The 26,878-nt window shown below is 23.9% G+C and overlaps 1 protein-coding gene across 2 annotated transcripts in view; it reads left to right on the plus strand.

Annotated features, from left to right (window-relative positions):
- Positions 1 to 23,996: 23,996 nt before the first annotated feature.
- LOC136978653 (calcitonin gene-related peptide type 1 receptor-like) overlaps positions 23,997 to 26,878 on the plus strand; it is a 32,806-nt gene continuing 29,924 nt past the window's right edge. For both annotated transcript variants that reach the window (XM_067274391.1, XM_067274392.1), the window contains exon 1: positions 23,997 to 24,069. The gene's annotated coding sequence lies outside the window, so the exon portion shown is untranslated. The remainder of the gene's footprint in view (positions 24,070 to 26,878) is intronic.

Consider the following 26,878-nt stretch of genomic DNA (forward strand, 5'->3'; position numbering starts at 1 on the left):
TATGTAGTTCGAAAGGGAAAAAAAATTAAGTGTAAACACACAAAGCTATATAAATTAGAAAAAGTTAAGTTTTAATTTTTATAGAGGGAAAAAAAGACAAAGACTAGATCAAAGTACAGTGGTCAATTCCTTTGATATAAACGGACTAAATTTCTCTCTTCCAATTCATGTCAGCAATATTTTGTCGGAAATGTCAGGACAGATTTCTCGGAGATTCCTATGAAATTCGCTACTGCAGTATGATTCTGATCCTCTAAGTCGAGTGAGTTTTGATCGATCCGTAACTAGGAAATCCATAATATGACAGGTCGACCTTCTTCACAAATAACACGAAAGTTCCAGCTGTACTACTTCTCGATGAACCTTAATGGAAAGACAGATTGTTTACCGGTGAAATGATCTTTTCTATTATAGCTTCTAACCTTTCAAGTCGGTTTTTATTCTTTAAGAAGAAAGTTCAGCAACTTTCTCTGAACACGAAATATAAACATCGATTAAACCAAAACGTCGGATAAATGTAATTGATATTTGGCCAGCTTGCGATAAAGCTGAATGTTTTCGTTTAAAAATCAATTTTCAAACTCAAAATATTTTTAAATAATAAAGAATATTTCTGTATGGGTTATATAATGCTTTGAATTTATCTAATTTTAACATATTTCCTTATCTCGGTTATAAAATCGTAAATATTTAAGTTGAATTATGTTACATTGTTTAGTTTCTATATTTTAAACTAGTATTTAATAAGTTAAAAAAATTCTAGTAGAAGTTAGTCGTCCAGAAGGCAGAGAGGTGTAAATGGAAGAACAGAAACAAATCTACGATGGAAACTTATCAATTTTCGACTTGAATCATTTTTAATTCTAAATTATTAAAATGGTATTAGTATATTTATAAATATAGACATTGTTTTCATGAAAATTATAATGGTTCCACATTGTATTACAACTATTTCTTTTATCTAAATTAATACGAAGTCGGAGCATCAAGAACTGGCCCTCGGATTGGTTCATTTTTGGTGTGATAGAATTGTTTACGAATGCACTTACACTCTCTCGGACTTCACTTTGTATCGAAAAGATGTCGAGTGAGTGTGGTTAATTTAGTTAATTACATCAACATTATTATCTTCTAGTAAATATTTATATTTATTAAAAATTCTTGTTTACAAATTAACAAAAAAAGACGTATCCTCCTATCAATTTCCTCTATAGTAACTGTGGGCCGAGTATACACAGTAACAACATAGTAAACAATTGGAATTTTGCAACTAATAAAATAAACAGTAAAAATGAATATATTTTTCATTGCACTAATAGGTTTGTATTACAAAAGACGTATTTAAGAAAATTCAGCATCGAATTGCATAACTTTCTCGGCGAAAACTGTTTGTTTAATAAACACTATAGCAAAGTTTAGAGAACGTTAATATTGGAGTGATATTTGAAAAAAAATTAATTTATTTTTTGGTAAACTAATAATTTGTACGAATAAAATTTTTATAACTCTGAAGCTTTTGAAATATGGCCTTGTTCGAATTAAAATCGCCCGATCCGATTGTCTCATTTTCTTGAAAATTTCTAGAAAAATTTCCCTTAATACACAAACCACCCTGTAAAATTTCAGAAATTTTCGACAAAAAAGCATAGGAGTTATTAAGCTTCAAAGAGACAAACAACTTGGAAACCCGAATTTTGATGTATTTCGCGACGTTTCAAGGTCTCCTGAGTCCAAAAACGTAGGGGTCATTTTTTGACCGATTGCCATACTTTTCCTCTGTTAATGTAACACTAGGAAAGTAATGAACGTTTGAAAAAGAAACATTTTAATAAAACTTCAAAGATGTACTGCTAAAAATATATAGTTCGATTTACGACAATCATTTGTTTGCGTTTGAATTTGGTGGCGTTAAATTGAAGCATCTTAAACTTTACGAATCATATGTAATGAGATCTGGAATTTCAGAATGACGTTTGGAAAACACGTGATTTGGTTAAAACAATGTAATCCACAATGAAAAAATCATACGTTTAATAATATACAACTACTGAAGTATTCACTAATTCACTATGCATATTTATAAACGGTTTCTCTCGAATTTTGAAATAAACCTTTAAATATTTATTTAATTCAAATTATGCATTCATGTTGTAAAAATATTTTTATTTCTTTCTGACGGACAAAGTTTAATTTGATAAATTCAACAGTCGAATATTAATTAATACAGAAATCAAGATATAAGTATAAACTTAATATACATATAAATTGTTTTTTAGATAGTTTGTTATTTATTTATTATATTTATTAAATTAAGGTTTATGCTGTTTTCTTATTTAAACTGAATAATGAAACTGCAATAATTTTGTAAAATAATTGAAAAATTTAAGTTCAAGTTGCCAAAAAAATTGAGGAAATGTAATTTTTTAAACGTATTGGATGAATTCTATTAAAGAAAAACGGACTGTCAATGTTTGTTCTTTATGTATTAATTAAAAAGACAAATTTAGACAAACCTTTTTTATCTTCTAATTTCGATACTTTAAAGAATTTAATTCCATATTCAAATAACGTAATGAATTATTGATCACATAATTAAATTTTCTAAGCTTTTTTAATGGTATCTTTTTGTGTAGCTTTCATTTTAAAAAAGTACTTCAACAATACCGGTATTATATTCTTTTTTTGTCAAAGATTAGTAACTTATGCAAATGTCACGTCTTTTCTGTATCCATTTTAGTAGTTGCTATTCTCTGCATCAAAAAGAATATTTTTTAGCCGTAACATACAGCAATACAGATTTTCCAATTTTATATAAACTTTAAAAACTCAGTTATATGATAACAAACTTCATTTACAAGAAAATATAACATACAAAAACACATTCTCATCAAAGTAGTGATGGTCTAATATGGAGATACTGAGTCACAACTTCTTCTTTACATAATATATATACAACATATACAAATATGTAGATCAGGATCCGAATCACCTGGTTAGCCGTGGGCTAAACAGGCGTTAAACACAAAAGGATCGTCTTAATTGGGAACGACCCATGAGCAATCAGGGCTCCTGCTACTGCTCAGAAAGGAAGAGGACATTCTTGGTCTGAAAATCGAGGATGACGGACAACGCTTTAATCTCAACTGTGAGAGACAGCAAAGTATTTAAAAGCCGACAGAATCTAAACTGAAGTGCGCCATGGTAAAAGAAGGAAGCAAACCGAATCGTCAGATGGTTTACCACAAATATATGCCAGGACTAAAAAAAATTCAGAAGTAGTTTTGAGCGAAGAGAACAAGAAAAGGACCCAGCCTTGGGACATGACTGGGTCCTTTTCTTTTTCGTGTGTAAGCCTAAATTATACATTTTACGGAAAGTATGATAAGGTACAGTATATATGGAGAATTTTATAAAACGGTTATAAAAGATAGCTATATTTTATGAATGGGATGAAGATAATAAAATACTCATGTTGGGAAATTATCAAGAGGATGATGCCTTAAACTTTTATAAAGACAAATTTATTTTTCTAATTATTAATTTTCTACTTAAGAAAATAATTAATCAAGAGTTAATTAGTTCTATTGTAGTTAATTAATTATATTAGTCGAATATTCCGTGAATCAAAATTTAAATATTAATCATTTCATACTTACTCCTATCAAGTTTTGCTATAAGTTTGTTTAGTTAAATATTATTTATAACGAAATAAATTATTTCAATAAATAACAATTTTGAAATCAGTTTTTAATATATACATTGTTATATATATGATAAAGAACTTTTTTAAAAGTATTGTTTCTCATCGACTGAAATGAAAAATGCCTTTATAATGCCATAAAATTTTTGTGACAAATCTCGCTTTAAATTAGAATAAAGAAATTTCAGTATTAGCATTATTATAACGAAATCTACGAATTAAAAAACTATAATTTGTATAAAAGAATAAGATTGAAATTATTAGTGGCTGTAACTGTAGTTCTTGAGATCTCACGAATTTAATCTTCTGTCTCCTCCCATTGAATAAAGAAAATGTTTCTTGCTTATGTTTCTATATAGGTCATTTCCTACACTGTGATTCAGGTATCGAATTCTTTGAGCTTTTGGTAAGCATTTAATGTAGTCATTTGACATTACATTTAAAATTCCGATGTAACTCAAGACATGGATAGAAATTCATAAGAAAAATTTAAGCTTCGTAAACTGATTTCATTTGAGAAATTAAAACATAGGCGAGTCTAATCGAAAACGTTCCATTCGATTTTAAAACAATTTGTTAAAAATAAAAATTGAATGTGGATCTGCTAGTTGTTATTGAAATGATAGTTATCATCTACTTTAAGAATTTGAAAACGAAATTTGTCGAAATGTTTTTTCCTGAATTTCTAACATTGTGTACACTACGTTAACTTTTATATTTTATTTTAAAATGGTAATTATTATGATCACTTTTAAATTTAACGAAAGTTGAAATTATATAGTAGTATTAGTATTTACTATTAGTGAAACTTGTTGGTGGGATCAGGGCTCTTTAACAGGCTTGATAGGATAATGTGAAATTAAGGTTGTATTTTAACTATATTTGAATGCTTGATTTAAATATTATTGCTCGACTTGATGACTGTTTTCTCTTTTTTGGCTCAGAGACTAAATGACATCCTTAAGAATCTGGTGTCAAGTCTGATCTAGTTCCTTAAATTTTTTAGGGATAATTCTGTTATGAATTTATCTTTTCATCATTCACTATACCTTTACTTACGGAGCTTATTTCGGAGATCTTTTTAAGCAAAAAGTATTCTATAAACTTGAGTCCTATTCTCAATAGTTACGGACTAATTCATGTAAACAGCGCGTAACCTTGGCAAATTTCAAAGTTGAAAACAAAGTACATTTTCTGTAAAAAAGTAACTGTTGCAAGTAATAACATATCTCTCCACTTAAAAATTAAAGAAGAAAGTTGTTACAGATCCATTTTGTATCAATGCTTACAAATTTTCAGAGTTTAGGAGATTTTCAAAAATGATTACGTTCGTTTCAATACACTTAGCCGCACGCGTATGTATTATATCCCGTGCGTATCTCTATATGCTTATTCTTCATGCAAAATGGATACGCACTGTACCTATATACAGTATACTTATTTATTTATTAAATTTAATATTATCATATTAAATTTAATAAATAAAGCACTCAACTTTAAATTATCCATTGAGAAATGATCGCAGGTAATTTATCTTAGTCAGTTGATCAACAGCACTTTAATTGCAGAAAAATTTCAATTTTGATAAGCAAGTTACTTGTGGAAAAGTTTCACTTTAAGGAAATTATTCACGGAATAATCGATTTCACTTAAATTGTTCCAGAAGCATTTATCATTGAAACGATAGTCCTCATTACTATACTTTACAAAGACTTCTTTTCGAAGAAATAAGAATTTTCCTATTAATTTACAATATTTTCTTTAAATTAAACATGTTTTAATTTAACAATAATTATAGAATTAAAAATCTTAAATACATTATTTTCAATAATGCAGTAATTATAATCTAAAAGTAAAAACCGTTAATTTATATGCATTTTTTTATATTTTTAGAATTATGCATAAGCATAAATTTAATTACGTTTATAAATGAAAAGTTATTCTAATGATTGTAAAAATGTATATTTATTATAATACATTTAAAATTTCTCATTAGCTGATATTTTATATTTCAAAAGTTACATTCAACTAATTATCCGAATGAGCTGTATCAATAATTATTTAAAAAGTTAGTTAATTGTGTAGTATTAAATAATAAAAGTAATTACTCTTTTTAAGTAATATTATAGCTATTAATTAAAATAAATTTATTTAGCTAATTGATATAATTCACAATTAAAATTTGTTCCGAAAATTTATAATTAAAATTTCTGAACCTTCTGCAGAAAACCAATTGTATTGCTTTCGAAACGAATTATTTTTATCAAAAGTCTAAACAGGAGGAAAAAAATCCAGTAACGAGTTGCTTAACTTTCCCGGAAACATTTAAAACTGCGGATGACACCATCTGTAATGATATTTTACTTAAAAACTTTGGTTAATATTACCTATGGTTCCAAAATGGCGGCTTTTCTCTGATTCCAGCAAATAGAAGAAAGGAAACAGTGGGGACGCACGTTCTAACCTAACCTAACCTATTCTAATAATTTTGTTAGTAATAATTATGGTAATTTATTAGAATAGGTTAGATTAGGTTAGAACGTGCGTCCCCACTGTTTCCTTTCTTCTATTTGCTGGAATCAGAGACGAGCCGCCATTTTGGAACCATAGGTAACATTAACCAAAACTTTTTATATTTTTAACTATTATGAAATGGGAAAAAGCTTAATTTTAAGAGTAGAGATAAGTTTTTTAAAAATTGTAAATGCTAATAACGAGTAAAATCGCATTTAGTCCGATCATACTGGAGATATACACGACCCTTTAATCCTCCCCACTCCGTCGACCTTTAATCACCAAAATTTAATAGCGTCAATCCCCTAATAAACAAATCTACCTGAAAAAGTTCAGAAATTTTGACAAAAAGCACATGGTTTATTGAGCTTCAAACAGGGTGATAAAGTTATAATCCACTAAAACACACATTAACATCCATACATACAGAAAAAAAACCCTGATTTTTTTGCATTTCTCAACGTTTCAAGATGTCCTGAATTAAAAAATGAATCTTGGGTGAGGGGGTAATTTTTTGACCGATCTCCATAGTTTCTCTCTGTTATAACAGAGCCAGGAAAATAAAAATTTAGTTGTGAAATTTACTTCCAGATGAAATCCAGCATTAAAATCTCTGCTAATTAAGCAAAATCTAAAAAAAGTAAATATAAGAGTAAACAGTTATACATTTATGATAAAATATCCATTTTTTAATCATCGTTTTAAGTATAACTTAGTTTACATTTAAAATAAATTCTGTTATAAATTTTAAAAGATGATTTAAATTTTTATTTCGTTTTAATTTAAAAAAAAATTATGGACATTTTAAATTAAAAAATTAGAAAAAGTGTATAATTTAAATTTTATAAAAATAATTTTGCTTACTCCTTAAAATATTAAATATATTCTAAAATCTATTTATTTCTTACTGTATTTAATATTTAAAATATAAATAGTTTGAAATTAATTTAATAAACTCGTAACAAAATGAATTTTAATAAAATTTTTATCACAAATCATAATATAATAAAATTACAATTTAATATAATAATTAGCGATAAAATTTTGTTATCGTTAGTTTTATTTGCTAACTTATAAAGAAAATATACATTAAAGCGTATGTCAGAATTAATTCTGCATTTATTCACCAGATGGCACAAACATACAATTCATTACTGTAGTATTCGAAGATATTAATTTGTTATAAATATTTTATATAATTTTGCTTTTAATTATAGTTTAGTCTATTAAATAATCTAATAGTCACTTTATTTTCATATCTGCTTCAATAAGTTTGTTCGCTTGAATAAACCGAGCAGGGTGCATTAATTACGTTCAAAATTGACATCGGACTGATTGATGAGTTATATTTATCATTCTCAACGATAATTAATGTTTTATTTTTACTTCAAAATTTTATAACTATTAGCCAAATTTTAAGAAATTATTTAATTAAATAAAAAATTCTTAACTTTTTGTTTTTATTTTTAAATTGTTATTTATTTTTGTTTACCTGTGTTTTATTAATTACCGTAATATATTTATATTATATATTCAAAATATTAATAAACTCTTGTTTTATATGTAAAATTTAAAAATCCGAGGATTAAATATATAAAAATAATACAAATTAAATTTGTTATTTTCTTAAATCCTTTTCAACCCACCACTAGAAGACAATTATAATATTGGTAACGTCGATGTTTTAAATACAAAAAAAAAGCATTTCATTCTTATAGTTTTAAATTATTTTTACAATAATTCAGTTCCAGGGAAACTTTTAATCAATTTAAATAATCGTAATCAAGGGAGAGCCTCAAAGGAAAAGTCGACTTTGCCAGTGTTAGTTGTCCTTTGTGATTGGAAAAAACGTAAGAAGTTAACAAATTTTATTTGTATTTACTCCTCACATTATATTATTTACTTGTTTTAGAGTTATCTGTACTCCGTTACATTAAAACTCTGTGTGTATTATACGTGTGTATAAAAATACTAAAAATTTGCTGTAAATTATAAAATATTTTATCTTTAATTCCATTAACATATTTTTAAAATATATTTTAATTTACGCGTTGAGTTCGATATTAATTTTATTTCTATTTAGATGATTATAAGACGAAATTTTTAACGAAAATATATAAAAACTCGATTCCTCCTTAAGTTGGTAAGTTGATATAGTTACTTGAAAAGATATAGTAATTTCTTAATTTAGAATCTCTTCGAGCGTGAAATATTTCATTAAATTATACGGTATATAAATCAAGTTAATCGATTAGAAACGTAACTTTCCCTCAGTTAATAATTCATTAATGTAAACCACAGTCATTTACTTGATTATCATTTGATTCGTGTTTTTCCTAATATTTTTTTGACACTTTTATTTCCGTTTTTTTTTCTGTATGAAAATTATATTTTTGTACAATTATCAATCTTAATAACGTCAGCAACGTATTAAATACAAGATTCGTTTTATCATAAATAATTTATAACAACGCGAACAAAGAATATTATAAAAATCAACAGGAGAAACAATAGAAATTAAATAACTTTAAAACATTAAAATTTATCATATTGACGAAGCATAAACACATGAAAATTAAATAATAAATTTCATTTATTTTTTCTAGACGATTTTTTTTCGAAAGAATTCGTAATTTAAATATTTCTTCTTTTTAAATTATGAAATGTTTAGGGTATTAAATCGAGTAATCCAATAAAATAACGAAATTTAAATAAAGCTCGCAAAAAAATTGGAATAAAATTTGTCGATCCAACATTTTTATTTTACTAAGTGGTCTTTTAATGTTTATTCCGTTAGAAATTCTATAAAGCAAAAAAATTTCTGATTTTTCTTTGTATAATTACGCAAAATAAGCTATATACATAATCTGTTGATACGTTTGAAAAATCGGTTTAATACGGCGTGACTAAAAAAAATGCTTTTAGTTTTCTTCTAATCCATTTGTCTCTTCGTTTCATTACTTCATGAAAGAAAAAATTGATTAATAAGTGAATTGTCTCTGGTTGAATACTCAAATTTTCAATTGGAAAGTGTTAAGAATTTCAACTAGCGAACACTTTATCCTAAACAATTTTACTATTTCGACGTTTTTCCAATTGTTGTAGATAGTATATACAAGGATTTATCAAAATATTCGACATTTCGGCATTGATATATGACATAACTTGACATATAGCATATATCTTACGTTGAAAAAGAAATCATTCTAAATTCTTCCATAAGTTTATAAAAAATGAGAATTTCCTCACTTTATAAGAAAACTTTTAAAGCGTGAAATTTAAATTTAATTTTAAGTAGAAAAGAGAAAAATGTAATTTATATATTTAAAAAAAAAATAATAATAATTTTTACGTTATGCTTAATTACTTTTATTAACATTTAACTTGTAATTTGGTTAGAATAAATCTGTATCGCAAGTTCGAAGTAAATGTTGTTGTCAGCAGGAAAAACAATCATTTTATTTATAAAAATAATAATAAAGTAATTAAATTTTAAGATTTTTCATTAATAATATTCTTTGTACAATAGATCATGTACTATTCAATTGGTTTGATCTTGGAAGTGGGTTGAAAAGATAGAGTGGAAGAAAATACTAGAATGATAGAAAGAGGTGAAAAATGAGAAAACAACACTTGCACAAGTCTACTAAAAAAGGCAGTAGCTCTGTAGATATTTATTGTGGCCTGCTGACCAGTTAAAGTAATACGATGTTAGAATCACCTAAGAATTACCAGTAACAAATGTTGAAGAAGTTTATTAACTGTTTACTTAAATTATTTATGAATACTTTGATTAATTATTTTTAAAACATTATATATTTTTATCATTTAAAAATATATAAAAAATTCTGTAACATGTTCGTAAAACGTGTTTTTAATATTTTTAAAGGTACTAAAAAGATGTGAATATAAAATGATACAAATAGTTTATTAAAAATACAGTAAAATGTATTTAAAATGCATATTAGTCTGCAATTTGAAAAAATTGTAGACCTATAAATCTCCACCGAAGAATTCTCTTAGATAGATGAAATACGAGACCAGATTTGGAAACCTCATGCGTAGGAGGCCCCGATTAACTATATACTAACTTCAGAGGCAAACCGAAAGTCACATTATTTCAGTTTAAATATTTCCCCTGTTAGATACATGACCGGCACGACTCTAAAGTTAAAGGAAAAGTATGATGTACAGGGGCAAGTTAGTACTAATTTGAGGTGGAGAGCATATATTTTAAATGAAATTAAAAATTTCAGCCCGGCATTGTGACCATGTCACAACAAATAACTGCTCGTTTTTATGAACAATTTTCAAACTTTCAAATTCAGAAATTTCTTTTCAAACAAGGATAATCAAATAACAATGCGTAGTCAATAGGCTAATTATGCTGATTTTCAAAACGTAAGAAAATTCTTTAAGTATATAATTATCGCTTGTGTTAATTCAAATAAAAATAAAATTTATATTTCGATCTAACATAATATAATATTACATTCAAGCAAAAATATTTCTTATATATCGTGATAAAAAATAAGAATTTAATTTAATTTTTAAGTTATATAATATTAATAATCACAAATGGTATTTATAAATAAATATATTAATAATATTTTATTTAATTTAATAATTTTTCTACCCTATTATTTATTTCAACTTATAAAATTTTTAATATCATATACTAGATAAAAAAACATAAAAACTTACAATAGTATTTAATATCGTATAGGAATACAATTTAATTATAATAAGATATCTAAGAATAAAAATGAAGAATTTTAAATATAGAAAGGGTAAAATATTGCATTGAAATTAGAAATGTCGATGAAAAATTTATTTTTTCGATATTCTTAACTCCAATTACTGTATACTTAAATGACAACGAAGTTAATTAGTTTTGACATTAAATTCATCTTGCTATCTGTAATCTGCGTTTTAAATTAATTTACAAAGGAAAAAATCAATTTGTACAAAAATAGGAAGCAAAGAAATAGGTTTTTCTGAAGAATTATCATAAATACATTTTAAATATAACTCAAACGTTTTGTTATTTTGCCTCCAAACATCGAATCTCAAACTGTGTTTTTGAAGCGAATTATTAATTAATCAAAATAATTTTGAGTTAATTGGCTTTAGAAATTGGTGTATTAATTATTATTTCTAATTTATTTTTCAATTTTTCTTGTATTTAGGCGTGTAAAACTGAGTTACTACATCTGAAATAGTCATATTTCAAGAATATTATTATGCAGGATGAATCTAATCTATTTAATTGCATCTCATGATATTTCATTCGAGAAAATTAGTAATTAAATAACTATATCAGAGAAACTTTTTTAAGATAATCAATTTAAAGGATAAAAAATAAATTAATTAATTTGATTTGTTTTTTATATTAATTAATTAAATTTATTTACTTCATATTTACTTGAAAACTTTCATATTAGTAAGATGTATCGAAATTAATTTAGTGTATTTTTCAGGTTATTTTTCAGAAAATCTTTCTTCGAAAAGTTTTATATAAAGAAACCATTTCCACAGAAAATAAAGTTTTATATAACTGTGTTATAAAAGATGTATAAGTTTTCAAAGCTTATATCAGATCAGTTACAATTGACCACTGACCATAAGTAAATCATTTATCATGCTGTGAAAATCATCTCAATTTTATTACGCTGATTATGAGTTTCTAAGTAAAATAACTAAATAAAATGAAAAATAAATTCGAAAGAATGCTTTTAAGGATAAATTTACTAAGATTTTATGATTGATTCAGAAGAAGTGAATGGCTCAAATAACAAATTTTATCAAGTTTTGTAGAGGAAATCAAACATTTATCATATTCTTTAGAAATATTTATCAGTTAGATAAAAACAACATTCTTTTCTGTGATCAATCATTTGAGTTTTTTTAATAGTAAACGAAGAATAGTTGAAAGATTCACTTATAAAAAGTTATTTTAGTCAAGAACATATATTAACTATGTAGTACATATCAACATCACAATGACTGGTAGTTTTATTTATACTTATCGACAAAATTTAAGTTGAATTAAATAAAAATCAACTGGAAACCTTAAATAATGCAGAATAAACACGGAAATATAAAATGTAAAAAATTAATTTATCCTTAAATATTTGATCTAAAATGACAATCGCCGTTCGTTTTATAAAAAGTGGTTAGGGTTTCTGGTATATCGAGTTTCGTCGTTTGGGAAATAGTTTGACGAAAGTAATCGACTTGATGCTATGCTTCGTATCGATTTCTCGACGGATGAATAGAAAATTTTAGCTGTTTAACGGGATAATTTGATTTTCATGCACAATAATTTAATCGCAAGAAATTAATGAAATAATATGTCATCGAGAAAAACATTGATAATTATAAACAAAGTTTTAAAAAGTCTAGAATTGATTTTTGTATGATTACCGATCTTAAAATATTAATGTAAATAACTGCATTTAATACAACTTATTCGCTAGAAAATTTAGGAGTAGATCAGGGGGACAACTTTTTATACGTGTGATAAAATCTATACACAAATATGATGACTATAAGTTTCGATATTTCCGGGACAATCCTGGATTTCTACTGTTTTTTAACCTCAAAAATAGAATAGAGCCATTTTATAGATCTTCTAATGCAATATAATCAAGTTATAGGTCAATGTATAAATAACTTTAAAAGCAATAATCTAAGTACAACTGGTACAATCTTAAAAACTACCCGTTTTAACGATAGACAATATGAAAGTTTTATTGTTTAATAATTATTTAAAACAAACTAAAATTCATGAATGACTTAAAAGATAAAATAGCAACTAAATTGAAAATTAATGATAATATATTAACATTTTAATATTTTTATTTTAAAGAAATAATAAAGCGGTAAAACATTGCTCCTATGGCCACCCTTTTGAATGTGTTATAGCTACTGTTTATATTAAAATATTTAGTGTATTTACCATAAATTGCTATATATTAAAATAATTTTCACTTTTACTTAATTAACATACTTAATAATTGAATAAATGTGAACGTTTTAGTTCAGTTATAACATGTTAATTAATAAGAGGTTTTAAAAAGTTAATTAGTAACAAAGCAGAATTAAAACTGCATTTAAATATGCATTAATATTGGAAGAAAGTAATAGAATTTTGAAAAACTTTTTAACCATTTTACATTTTTATACATAAAATTCGAATTCGAATTCAAATTGTTTTTCATTCAAATACGATTATTTTGCTTCCCTTTCTGTCCAGTAAAGATAGAAAATTTCCGAGGTTTTGGATAAGAACTATTATATATGATTGTTAGTCCTGGAGTTGTCACATACATCTCGAAAAAAATGATGGAAATATGGATTGGTAGTGGCTCTAAAATTGCTGTTTGAAAATTCAAATCATTGTTGACTGTATTTAAATTCTTTTTTGTAAAAATTTCTAGTTTCAAATCTTATTTTTTCAATATCTTTACAGATTATCGCGTCAAGCAGAATAAATATTTACTGATTTTCGATTTCGAAATCCATTTTTATTTTTACCTTATTATTCAATTCACTTTTATTAAATTTACAAAATTATAACAATAATATTCGATATTTTTTTATATTCTTGCATATTTTTCATATTAATAATACAATTAATATCGAAATAAACGCGATTTATACCTCTACATTTAAATTAATAAATTATAGTATAAAAAAATAAAACTTTATTTTTAAAAATATAATGTTTAGTGTATAATATCCGGAATAAAATTTTAGCTTATAAATATTTTATATTCTAAAAAAAAATAACTAAAAACTTTTAAAATTTTCTACAAAGCTTTTCAAACTAATGCAGTTTTAGATTTTTATTAAATTTTATATATAAAACTTCGAAATTTCATCAGAAATAAAGTAAAGTATGTCCAGTGGTTATAAACACACTTTACGGGATGAAAATGACTTCCTATTCAGATGTCTGCATTGTATATATAAAATGATGCAAGAGGATACAGCGGAGGCATCTCAGGTATATAACTTATGCATGGATGACATATACAACTTCCCTTTGCTTATCATATTTCAAGGTTGAATCATTGATTACTTACCGACTTACACAACTTTTCTTTTATCTATTGGTATAAATGACATCATTCGGTTCATATTATTAATTCATATTTTTTTTCATTTCTCATACTAAGTTCGATTTCTTTCCTTTGGATATTTTTATTATAATTTATACATCAATTTTTCAAAATTTATTTAAAAATCATAAAAGAAGTAAATGTATATTTTCTCTTCTATTCGATTGAAATAACATCTCTGACAATAACACTAACATTCTAAAATAAGGCATTTTATATAATTTTCCGGTTATAACTTTTTCTAGAAAGCCAATTTTCTTAAATAACTTTTATTCAAAGTTACTTAATAACATTTAAGTTATTCAAATTTTTCAAATTAAAATAAATCAAAACTAAATTTAATCTATTAGATAGACAAGAAGTTATATGCCATTTTCATTTATTAATATACTTAATATATATCTAATAAAAATAGCTTTCAATATATATATGACATATATATTTATCTATTAAAATTGGTTTTGTAAATTCCAGTCATTTGTGTCTTTTAAAAATTGCTAAGATATTTTAAATTGATATTATCTATTAAAATATATTTAGATGTAAGATATTTTAAATTTTGTAAAAATTTCAAGTCACATAGAAGCATTTCTGATGCTAAAATTATTCCAAAGTTTTCATTAAAACCTTGAAATGCCTGTATGTCTGTCTGTATATATATATATTCTTATATCAAATGTGATGAGTGAGAAAATAGTTTAATAATACCTACTTCAGAGTGATGTAATGTTTTCTCAAAGAAATAACATCTGTTATAAACTAGTTTTATTCCTAAAAGGAAAAAACACCATAAAGAAAACTTCATCACTTTGTTCCATTTGCTGAATTTGATCCACCTTGTACAGATAAAGTTTACATGCAATAAAGAAAACAAATCTTACCGTAGATACCGACAAATCTAACAATGTTTGTTATTGTTTTTGTTGTTTCTTCGTGTTGTCAGACTATTTTTCTAATGCTATTTCTTACATTCTTTCTATTTTTTCAAATGTTAAAGCGATGTCTAGTCATTTCCGGTAAAACAGATCTATATCTTCAGATGATTCCAAAATTTGATCTCACTTACTTTAATCATTTCCAGATTGGATTTCGTATAAACAGCAATTATTGATAATTATCATAATTAAATATGCTAATGTATACGTTTTCTGTAATGTATTTTAAATGCCTGGTACAGAAGCTTGCTTAAAAGCAGCATAATAAATTGATGTCATTGTTTCAAAAGACCTACTTGAGAGAGATAAATTTATTATTACATATACATTAAGAAGTGTTTGGATAATATATTTTGAAATATACCATAAAATATTCTTTTAAGGTTTTCTAATGTAATTAATTAACTATAGGTATGATTGAGTAAAACATCGCTTACATTGATATAAGTGCCTTGTGTTATTTACGACATTTAAATGTAATTTCCACGTACTGTACACATTTTCCAGGTCCAGTTTAAGGATAATCTCGGATAAAAGTGTAATATGTTACAATTCTTTTGAAGTTGTTTATTTAAGAACATTTATTTATAATACTATTAGATAGAAGCTTTTAACGATTATTTTCTGAAAAAAAAAATTTACGACATTCTAAATGGTACAATTTAATATTAATTTTGTATATTTTAAAAATTTATTGGCAATAGAATTTCATTTAAATAATTGAATTACTTTTGTTTTAGACCCGCCACTAGCCGAGTGGATAAAACTGCTGAATGTTGGTAGTTGGTCGCGGGTTCGCACTTGAACAACATGAACTTTCCTTTGGGTGCATAACACCCAAATATGGACCAGATTCCAATAAAAATAGAAAGTCCTCTCGGGAAGCATTCTTCCTTGGCAGAGTGCCTATTTATTGAGTTGTGATATCCTATCGAAATTTTATCCCAACTTTTATCTTAGAGTCAAAATGTCTGAATATTGTAAAAATACACAGAAAAAGAACTAAGTATATGTTAACATATGCAAAACGAATTCCTTTTAGGAGAGATAAATCTTGTCGTTCAATTGCCAGCGATTTTGGAATATGCCAGATTTCTCTTTTCCTTATTGCAAGATCTTCAAAAATCAAATAATTTAAAAATAGAGTGTAATGCCTTATACTAAAATTGATTATATAAAACATGCACAGAAAAGGGATATTTTATCAAAATTGTGATTCCAACTAATTCAACTACAGCTAAAGTAATATTTTTAAAATTAATTTTAAATTGCAATAAGAATATACATATGAAGAGATTATATAATCATTATGAAGCTGTGTACTTTATTTGAATGAATGTTTTTAATGATATCCAGCATCTAAAAATTTAGTTATAAATCCTTTTTAAGATTTATAATTATAAGATATTATTATAAAACCTTTTGACAAATTAATGAAGAATATTAAGTGCATATGGATGAGTTATTACGTATATGTTCCACCATCTCAGCTACAAAATAAAATAGATTAAACTTAATTATAATAAAACTTGCTACTTTTCCCCCGAACAGAAAGTCAATAGACTATTTGACGCATTAAAATTAAAAAATGACAGATAAAAATTACTAGAATATAACGTGATCAATGTATGTTGATTAGCTAAATAATTTTCTCATCAAATTTATTGGAAGAAAAATCAATTAAAAGTACATCGAAATTCTAAATTCTGCAAATATATCTATTCATATAATAAATTATTTTATTTATGATTAGAACCATTCGGATTCAATTTAGTAATGTTTTTATGCAACACTATTAACGTCTTAGCAGGTAACTAAATACAGATATTAATATAATTTACTTCCGAATTAAACTTAACGATCAAATATATATATATATTTTGGTTATTTTTAAACGATTTAATGTATATACAAATTTGAATTGTTATCTGTTAAATACATTTTATTATATAGTGAAGAATAGAATAATTATTAAAGCTGTTCAATTAGTTTAATGTTTTAAATTTCTATAAGCCTATGTATATTGTGTACATTTACATTAATGTTTTCATGAAATCTATTATAATTAATATCCCTAACAATGATAGTAAATATTATTGAACAAAAATTAAAATAATTCAACTTTATGAAATTAAATTTTAAAATACTTATTAAATAGGAAGATTTTATAGGATTTTGTGACTATTATTTTGAAATTACATTTCATGATAATGTAATAAATTAGATTTATTAAAATTCTAAAAGAATAAGTTTGTATTTATTTAATGTTACTTGAAAGAATTAATATTATTAACGTTTTTAAAACTATTATAAATATAAAGGTCTTACAAGTGTCCTTGGGTTACTTTAATAAAGTCTAAGCTAGTAAGTAATTAGTCAGTAATGATACGACATGTTGGCATTCTTCGATACCTTCACTTAACTCTTAATTATTTCAGTAATAAAGTTTATATGACGAAAAGGTTTCATTTAATAGAGTTTGAATGAAGAAAAACATTTAGCAGCGCTTATTTTATTCTTTTCAAATAATATATCAAGAGCTTTAAATTATTATTTTAAATAATAATTTTCTTTTTGTATATTGTATGGCCCATTTTTTCAAGTAAATCACTTAAGAGGATATATATTTGGTTTTGCTTAAAAGTAACGTATATGTCAGATTAAGTAAAATAATAAAAATCGAATAGAAATTAATAAAATTTTAATATTTAAAACTTTATAAGGAAATTAACGTTAAAAGTATTGCAGTTTTAATGAGTAAATCATGTGTTCAATCAATTATTTGTGCTTCAAAGTAGTGGAAGAGGCAAACTTTCAAGTAGTCGCGACGATCAAGTGTTCTTGAATCGCTTGAAATAGAAATTGAAGTAAAAATCGCAATTCAAGAAAAACAGTTAATTACTATTGTTAAGATTAAAACAATTCAATTAAAAGAAAGATTAAGATTAGATAAAATATAGTCAAACTGTTGATATTTGAAAGAATAACATTTTTAAAATCTCTTTAGTAAAAATATATTTTTTAATTTTACTTTTATTTTCTTTGATTTAATTTTACTTAAAACTTCGGATTTTTAGTAAGGAAAGTTTTATTTATTTATTATTAGATTATTATTCGAATTCTAGTTAGATAAAAAAAATAATGAAACTTTAAAGAATTATAAGTAAATTATGTGTTAAGTGGATTAGAATTAATTAAAATGAATGAACAAAAGTAATAGATTCTTTATATATATAAAATTGAAAATATTTCAAAAGCTAGAAAAAATAGGATAAATTTCAAAATCGCATTATTTGGCATAATAAGAAAAAGAAAAATAAGTATAAAAGTTATTTTTAACTCATATATTTTCGCTAAAGTTCAACCTAGTTGTCACTCAACAAAATATATTATCGTGCTTATAAATTCATCAGATATTGTCCCGAGTGAAAATAGCTACTGGGCAGTGAAAAGAAAAGAAAATAAATAAACTAAATGTTCTCTAGGCTAAAACACATTTAATGGAATCTTTCGAAAGTATTTGACAGTCTCCAATTATTTTCGATTTTTCGTTTCTAACAGACAAATAAAAACTATTCAAAAGTACGTTGCAAAAATGTAATTTAATATTAATATTATTAAGATTTGGTTTAATTAAAATTGTATAAATTGTTAATAATATCTCGGTTTTGTCATGGATACATCAGAATTATTTAGAGAGTAATAATATACCAAGCAATTAAAGTAATTAGTCATTTCAACGCATTTAAAAATAAATTTTTATAGCTGTTTACTTAAACATAATAATTTAAGAATTTGATTTCTTTCTATATTTACAAGGATTTAAATTATTTTGGTAGTTACTAAATAAATTACAAACGAAGCGAAATTATAATAAAAAAGAAAATTAAATAAAATCAAATTACAAGTAACTTACAAGAAAAATGTGAAAATAAATGGAATATTAAAGTTATGCGCACATTTTGTAAATGATAAAACATTGTAAATAATTACATTAAAAAAGAAATTTTAATATTTAATAGGCACGTTTTTGTTTATTAAATAAATAAGAATTATTCATGAGAAATAATAAATATTCACTATGATTAAAAAAATTTACGTTTAAAAGAAATAAATAATAAAAAGATTTATTATTATTATTATTATTATTATTATTATTTTAGGATAATTTCTGATTTAAAAACATTTATAATTATTTGAAAGATTTGTTATTAGCTCTTGTCATCCTTGAGAGATAAATTTATCCAAAATATTTTTCTTTGAACGCAAAGCAAAAGAAAATATTTTAACTCGTGTGATTCATGATATCATGCATTCGGCAAAATATATATCATTCCTTATGGTAAAAGTAATAATGGAATGTGTTCAAATATTTTACGTTATTTTAAATTTTTCTTGAAATTATTATATAAGTAACATAAATCTCCTCGTAGAAATTGGATATGGAATTTAATAAATGAGAAATATTTTATTTCCTCAAATTTAAATAACATTTTTAAAATGATTCATTTACATTCTTCTATTATTTTATTCCATTGAAAATCTTATTTAAACAATTGAGCCAATTGTTTTACTTAAATTTAATTATATATTTATTATTAATATAATTTAATCTGTGAGCTTCCAATATTTAAATGCATTTCTTTAATGATCAAATTCCGTCAATTATTATAAAATTTTTCCTATTAATATTGAAGTTTTCTTTCACGTTGATGTCTTCGTTGATTTTAAACGATGTAGATAACCGTCAACAGAAATTAATATGAGATTTATTATTACCATTGTATGCAAAACAATTTTAATTTTTTATGTGGGGATAAAGCTATAATAACGTTCAGCAGGATCTATTTTTAAATGTCTAGACTTTGTTTTTTTAATGTAACGTTAAAAAAATTATAAAAATTCATGTTATATTTATTTTAATAACAATTGTATTTGTAGTTTCTTTTTATAATTTCATTATTTTTATGATTATAAATTATACTCAATTATGTAAATATTATACATAATTATAATGTAAAATATATTATAATATATTTGAACTTTTAAAATTAAACTGTTAAATTCTTAATATTATTCATTTAAAGTAAAATTAAATTTAATCCACTTTTTCATCGTTGTCGACTTACACCAATATGTTATCTCTTTCTAAATTTGATATTTTTATTCTTTTTAAAAAGTAATTAATTCTTGCTTGCAGCAAGAATTTAATATTCAGCACACTTGTCTAAATATAAAAGTAATAGATATATAAATTTAATAAATTCTATTCATATCTACCATTTAATAAGGACTACAAACAATCTGATTTTCATGTAGATAAACTTTTCAATGATTTATTAAATTTTGAAAGTTTGAAACATCTGAAATATTTATCTGTTTCTAAAATTAAATAATATCATTTTTCGATGTTAACTACGTTTCGTAATAGAAATCGTTTTTTCTTTTTTTTAATTTTAAAAGTTAAGTAGACATTCTGAATCTTAATTTTGGGATTTTATTTATTTATTTAATTCCTAATATATTCAAATTGTAAATTAGTTGTATGTTCTTATTTGATGTAAAATTACGTATTTGTTTGTAACATTCATTTTTTCTTCCTTATACTTTAATGTTGCTGAAGTTTGACAGTTGCACTTCTGTTTTGTTCAATTTCGTTTTCTCACTCCCTCCTGATAAATCTTATTTTCTTGGTATCGAGTTATTTTTACCATAAGATTTTACTAACATAGGGCCATCATCTAATATTTGTATGCCGTATCTATTCTTCCAAATCTCTTTATTGCCTCAGTGCCACAATCTCCATCAATCCACTGTTACATCTTATATAAACGTTATAAATGTAATAATACAACTTATTCTGTACACCATATTACTTCAAAATTTCAGAGAAAAGAAATAATATTTCGCAAACAACATTTAACATTATAAATTGTATATAATTCAAGATTAAATAAGACAGAAATTCTTTCATATACAGTTGAATAAGATTTTAAGGATTTAAAAAAATTAATTATAACTTAAATGATATTTGCTATAATTAAGTGTATTTTTTATCTGTTTAAATTCAATAATAAAGTTTTAAAATATATATAAATATAGGCCAATTCAGAATATGAATATATAGTGTTGAAAAAGTGTTTTTTTAAGGCTTGTTTTTATTGATTTGCTTCGAAATTTTAAAACTTGGTTATTAAAAAATTCAGTTATTGCAAGAAAACTGCTGACTACAGTTATCCGCTTGATTTAATTTTAAAGACATTTCTGAGGGAAAAATCTATACTACTTACAAGAAAGATATCCATATACAAATTTGGAAGACAAATTTAAATTTAAAATAAATTATTAGTATAAATTTATAATGTTTCAATTGCATTTTAAAAATTTATTAGGGTTTAGAAGTTGATATTATTAAATGTGTTATGTAGGTCGATATCCTAAAAATTTTATTTTATAAAATAAGATGAATTGAAAAAAATATTTTAAATTTTTAATCATTTTCATATCTGATTTCAACAAACATTATTTTCAAATTTTATTTCTTTTAAAATAATTTTTGAAATTATTATATGAGTTTCTTCGTAAAGTCATTACTTTTTTATATGGATTTCTGGTGTGATAAGTTTTTTAAAAACTAAAAAACGTTTTTTAGCAATTATTACTTAAACTTTAATATATATTTCTCTAGACAGAAAGTAAATTGAGAGTCTAAAATGCATTATTTTTACACTTTTTAATTATTATATTATATTTATTTGAAGTAATGGAAAATTTATTAATTTGTTACTTTTATCTGAAAAGTTTTCACGTTTATTTATTGGGTACGTTTTAGATAATTTTAAGGGATTAAATTGGATTTTTCATGCGCGATCTTAACACATACTGTACGAGCTCAAATCATGCAGTGGTAATCAGATTTGCCATGCTTGCAAGAGTTTACAAGCACGAATAAGATTAATGACTTTTTGACCCGAACTGAACATAATAAATTTATGAGGATCCTACTATATTATATTCTATAACAGAAAATTAAACCTTACTGTGCATGCCAACGAATTTTGAATTTTGATTCCGTTAGATTAGTGGTATTTAAACTGTATTCTGCTGAAGGCTAATGGTTCATAAGCAACTTTAAGAGTTTCACGTACAGTATACCTTTATAGGAAATTGTTATTTTTATTATTTTTATTAAAATACTAAAAAATAAAAGTTTCTAAACCGTACTTTATCTAAGTTGGCCTATAAGAAGTTTTATTTAGAAAATAAAAACGGCGTTGAAGTTTATATCACGTGTTCTTTGTTTTTTTAAAATTTATTGCTTAATATTCCACAAAATAAACTTAGTATGAATGTAAACTCATAGATGCTGAAAATTTAAAGTCTACTGCACTATATTATTAAAGATTACGGTAGTCATTTTTAATGGCTAATACTTCTAAAATTTACTCTGAAATATATTGAGAAATTTCCTCTTCATTTTTGAACAGTTCTCTACGATACTTACTTATTAGAATTGAAAAGTTCGTTTCATATTCCAAAGATATTAATACATTTACTTTATAATTCAAAGTAAGTATTTATAAAATTATGAAATCCCATACTGAACAAAATTTATACTTTGCATTCCAATAATAATTTTAAAATGTAAGAAAAATTAAATAAGTTTTATGTAGTTTGCTGTTACATTTAAATGTTTAATGTTTTGAAAAATATTTTATTTATTTATTATTAGAAAAATATTTATCATTAAAAGAATAAATGTATAGATTTCCTGAAATGAATAATCCACAATCTTTCGAACGTCATAAATATGTATAAGGGTATTTGATGTGACTAAATTTTCATTTGTTTTCCTTATTTTTATAAAAAGTTAATAATAGAATTTTTAATAATTATTTGTTTTCTTTTGATATTTATCTCTGAAATTTCGGTAACAATTATTTAACCCAAACTTTAGAATTTTGAAGTGCTAATATTCTTAAACGTTTTTAAATAAGCAATTTTTCTATAAATGTATATTAAATAATTTTTATCAATTATAATTCCTAAAAATATCAAAATTAGACATTCAAGATGTATAATTATATTTTTCATTTTATTTAAAATGAATTTTTCTATCAAGTACTAAAAATTGATTATTTAATTAAAAATCAATCAAATATGACACATACATAAGGTAAAATTAAAGATTTTAGATACAAATAAACAGCAGTTCAGAATGAGTTAATAATTTAACTTTAAATCCCTATTTAATGTTTAATTTTTTAAACAGATATAAGTTTAAATATGCATGTAAAATTATTTTATATTATTACATTAATTACTAAGTTACTATATCCTGTAAAATCAATATAAATTCATATGTAACTCTTAAATATCACTATTGTATGGATATAAAGTAATAATATTATCATTACTTTTATTCGAATCTTCGTTATAATTTTTATCCTGATAGATAAATTATACTAATTTATTTCTAAACATCAATGAGTTATGTTTTAATTTCCAATTATATGCAATTTTTACGTGTTAAAAACTAATAACTAATAAGCGTTATGTAATGATGTTTAGTGTATTAAAAAATAGATTTCTAGCTGCAAAACGGCAATATTCAATCAATGGTTAAATCGTCTATTAAAAAACGGAGGAATGAAGGAAGATTTAAGGAGAAATGCCATTGGTTAGTGTATTTTAGCTCCCTCTAGTGCTTAGGTTCAAGGTCTTCAAGTGACGACTTCTCTCCGTCATTCTGTTTGAGAATCAGTAACATGTCAGTACTTTCACGCGATTATTGGTAAGTTTGCTCTATCATTTAATGCCTTTAAATTCTTTTAAATAAATAAATACATCTAAAAAATTTTCTTAAACTTAAATAAAAATCGAATTTTATATTAATTTATCACTTATCACATTAATATGCTTTTTGTTTATATTTAATGATATCAGTAAATATGATCTGTAACGTAAGTAAGTGATTAGACAAATTAATTAATGAAATTGTTTATTATAGTTTAGTTTATTAATTATTATTTTTTTGTGAAATTTTATCTGAAATTTAATTCATTGCAAAGTTTTATTTTTTATTTTTTAATTTGATAATTTACTGTATCTTTAGACGAAAACAAATAATTTACTAATTTATATTCAATAGCTATCATTGTAAAAAAAGTGATTTAAGTGAGGAATTTAGTTAAAACTTCATTTATATTCCTAACTGATACACTTTACGATAACCTATTGGCGTTTTTGGAAGAGTTAAAGCTAACATTTGTAAATAAATTTGATTAAACTTTACATTTGCACGAACATCAATTCCTATTTACCAGTAGAATTTTAAATTATGTTTAATAATTTTCTCAATTGTACTGATCTCTAAGCAAATATCAGCTTCCTTTTTAGAATTTTGATTACCTTACAACGGGTACCTTACATTTAAAACTATTTTTAACGGATAAAAAAACAACATAAATTATATAAATCAGGAAATTGCTGAAAGTAAGCTTGTAGGCAGTTAAAAAGACTTCAAAGCTTCTAAATTAAATAGAAAATAATTTATAAACTTTTCTCGATGCATATACCTGAATGTTCAGCACCACAGCAATTTTACAGTAAATTTAATTCTAACAGATGTATTTTACGTGATTTATTTTGGTTAAAAATAGAGAGAATTTTGATAAATTACTACCATTCGCAATCTTTATTTATATTGTAAAATATATCAAACAGTAATTACAATAACATCACTATTAATAGTTATCTATTGCCGTCAATAATCGAGGAAAGATTTTTAATGATAAATATATATCTATGTAAATATAGAAAAATTGATATAATATACAAGAATATCCTTTATATTGTTAAACAGCATATAAATATTAAAATTATAAGCAATATTTTTTTTGTATATTTTGCCATTCAAGAAAGGAAAAAGATAAAAATGTTTCCTGTTATGTAGATTTGTTGGTGCGATACTTTTATTTAGAAAATAAAGTTTTAATTTCTTTGTTTTATTAATTTAAAATTGCCGTCTTTCTTATAGTTTTAATTTTAGTTTGAATGCATTTGTACAATGCATTTCTTAAAAGTGGGAGTACGTGGGAGTACTCTATAGTTTATATGGATATTATAGTAAAAATTAAAATATATTCATGTACTATATTATAAATGTTTATATATATTGATCAATTTTTATATATATATATATTAATGAAGTATACGTAATTATGTTAAAATAAATTAAATTGACTTTACAAGAATTAAAGCTAAATTTGCATATTAACTAATAATAACTTTTTATTTTATTATATAACTTGCACTTTTTTAACAATTTTAAATGCACAGACATTCAATATTTTCTCATCTTAAATAGAATCAATTAAATGAATAATTCATAAGCATCATCATTCAAAAAGTTGATTTTTAACTTTATAGGAAACTCATAAATGATTATTTCATTGAAATCTAATTGATAACTATTAATAGTGTTCTGAATAAAATCATTTCTTAATCAAGTTAAGATAAAATTGATAAATATTTGAAAAAACAACTTTAAATTTATTCTTATTACAAAAGTTTATCAGGATAAAACACTGATATAAATTCTTCCATTGTCAAAAATCTAACAATTAGTCTATATAGTATTAATAATGTTTTCTTCATCTAAATGGATAAATGGATACGAAGAACAGTATTGCTATATATATATATAACAATACATAACAATACAGATATATATAACTGTATCTATATATATATTACAAAATCAGAAACTATTTAATACATTTTATAATTAATGAAGTAAATTAATTTACATATTTAACTAATTGTAATTTCCAATTGACTATTTTTCTCAGGAGACATTAGTATACAAGTATAATGAATTATATATAATAAGTCTTCATTTAGGCTTTGTGGGCCTTTAGTCCGAACTTGATTTATCCGTTAAATATCGAAGATTTAAAATTTAAAATTTAAAGGCTAATGCAATTTTTCATTAAATTTAATTGAAGTTAATATTGTAGAATTAACAGTTGTTAATATCTATTCTTTTAACTTCATAGCTTAGTACTCGTATATGTTTCAGATGATTTTAAAAAGTCTTAAACGTTCAAAATAAATGAAGAAAAATATATTTTGAGCTTTCTGAATCTTTCCAAAATTAAGAAAATTTAGTCAACTATTATTTTATATGTCAAAATTTTGTATCTTTGCAATTATTGTTTATTATTTATTGTATTTTTTTAAACACATTCTCCAAAATTAGCAAAATATCTACTTCTAGTGTTCTAAGTGTTATAAATTGTATTGGTCCTAATGGTCATAAATAATCCCAATAAGAGATCTCCTTCAAAACCAAATGGCTCTTAAAGAAATTTTAATACAAATCGATAGAACTGACTTTCTAAGAAACTTCAGTCATACTATTTTAAGAAAATAACGAAAAGTATTTCTTGTATTAAAACTTAGACGCTATTTTAATGGTAAATTGGTAAATTTCTATTTTCATTTGGCAAACAAACTGTAATAAAAGTTGATAAACAAAGTATTATGCAATATTTTTTTAGTTTTTTTAGGAAAAAATAGCATAAACTATTCTTACCTGA

Source organism: Centruroides vittatus, unplaced genomic scaffold (assembly GCF_030686945.1).
Source record: "Centruroides vittatus isolate TY-2023 unplaced genomic scaffold, ASM3068694v2 contig_549, whole genome shotgun sequence".
In the NCBI taxonomy this organism is placed as follows: domain Eukaryota; kingdom Metazoa; phylum Arthropoda; class Arachnida; order Scorpiones; family Buthidae; genus Centruroides; species Centruroides vittatus.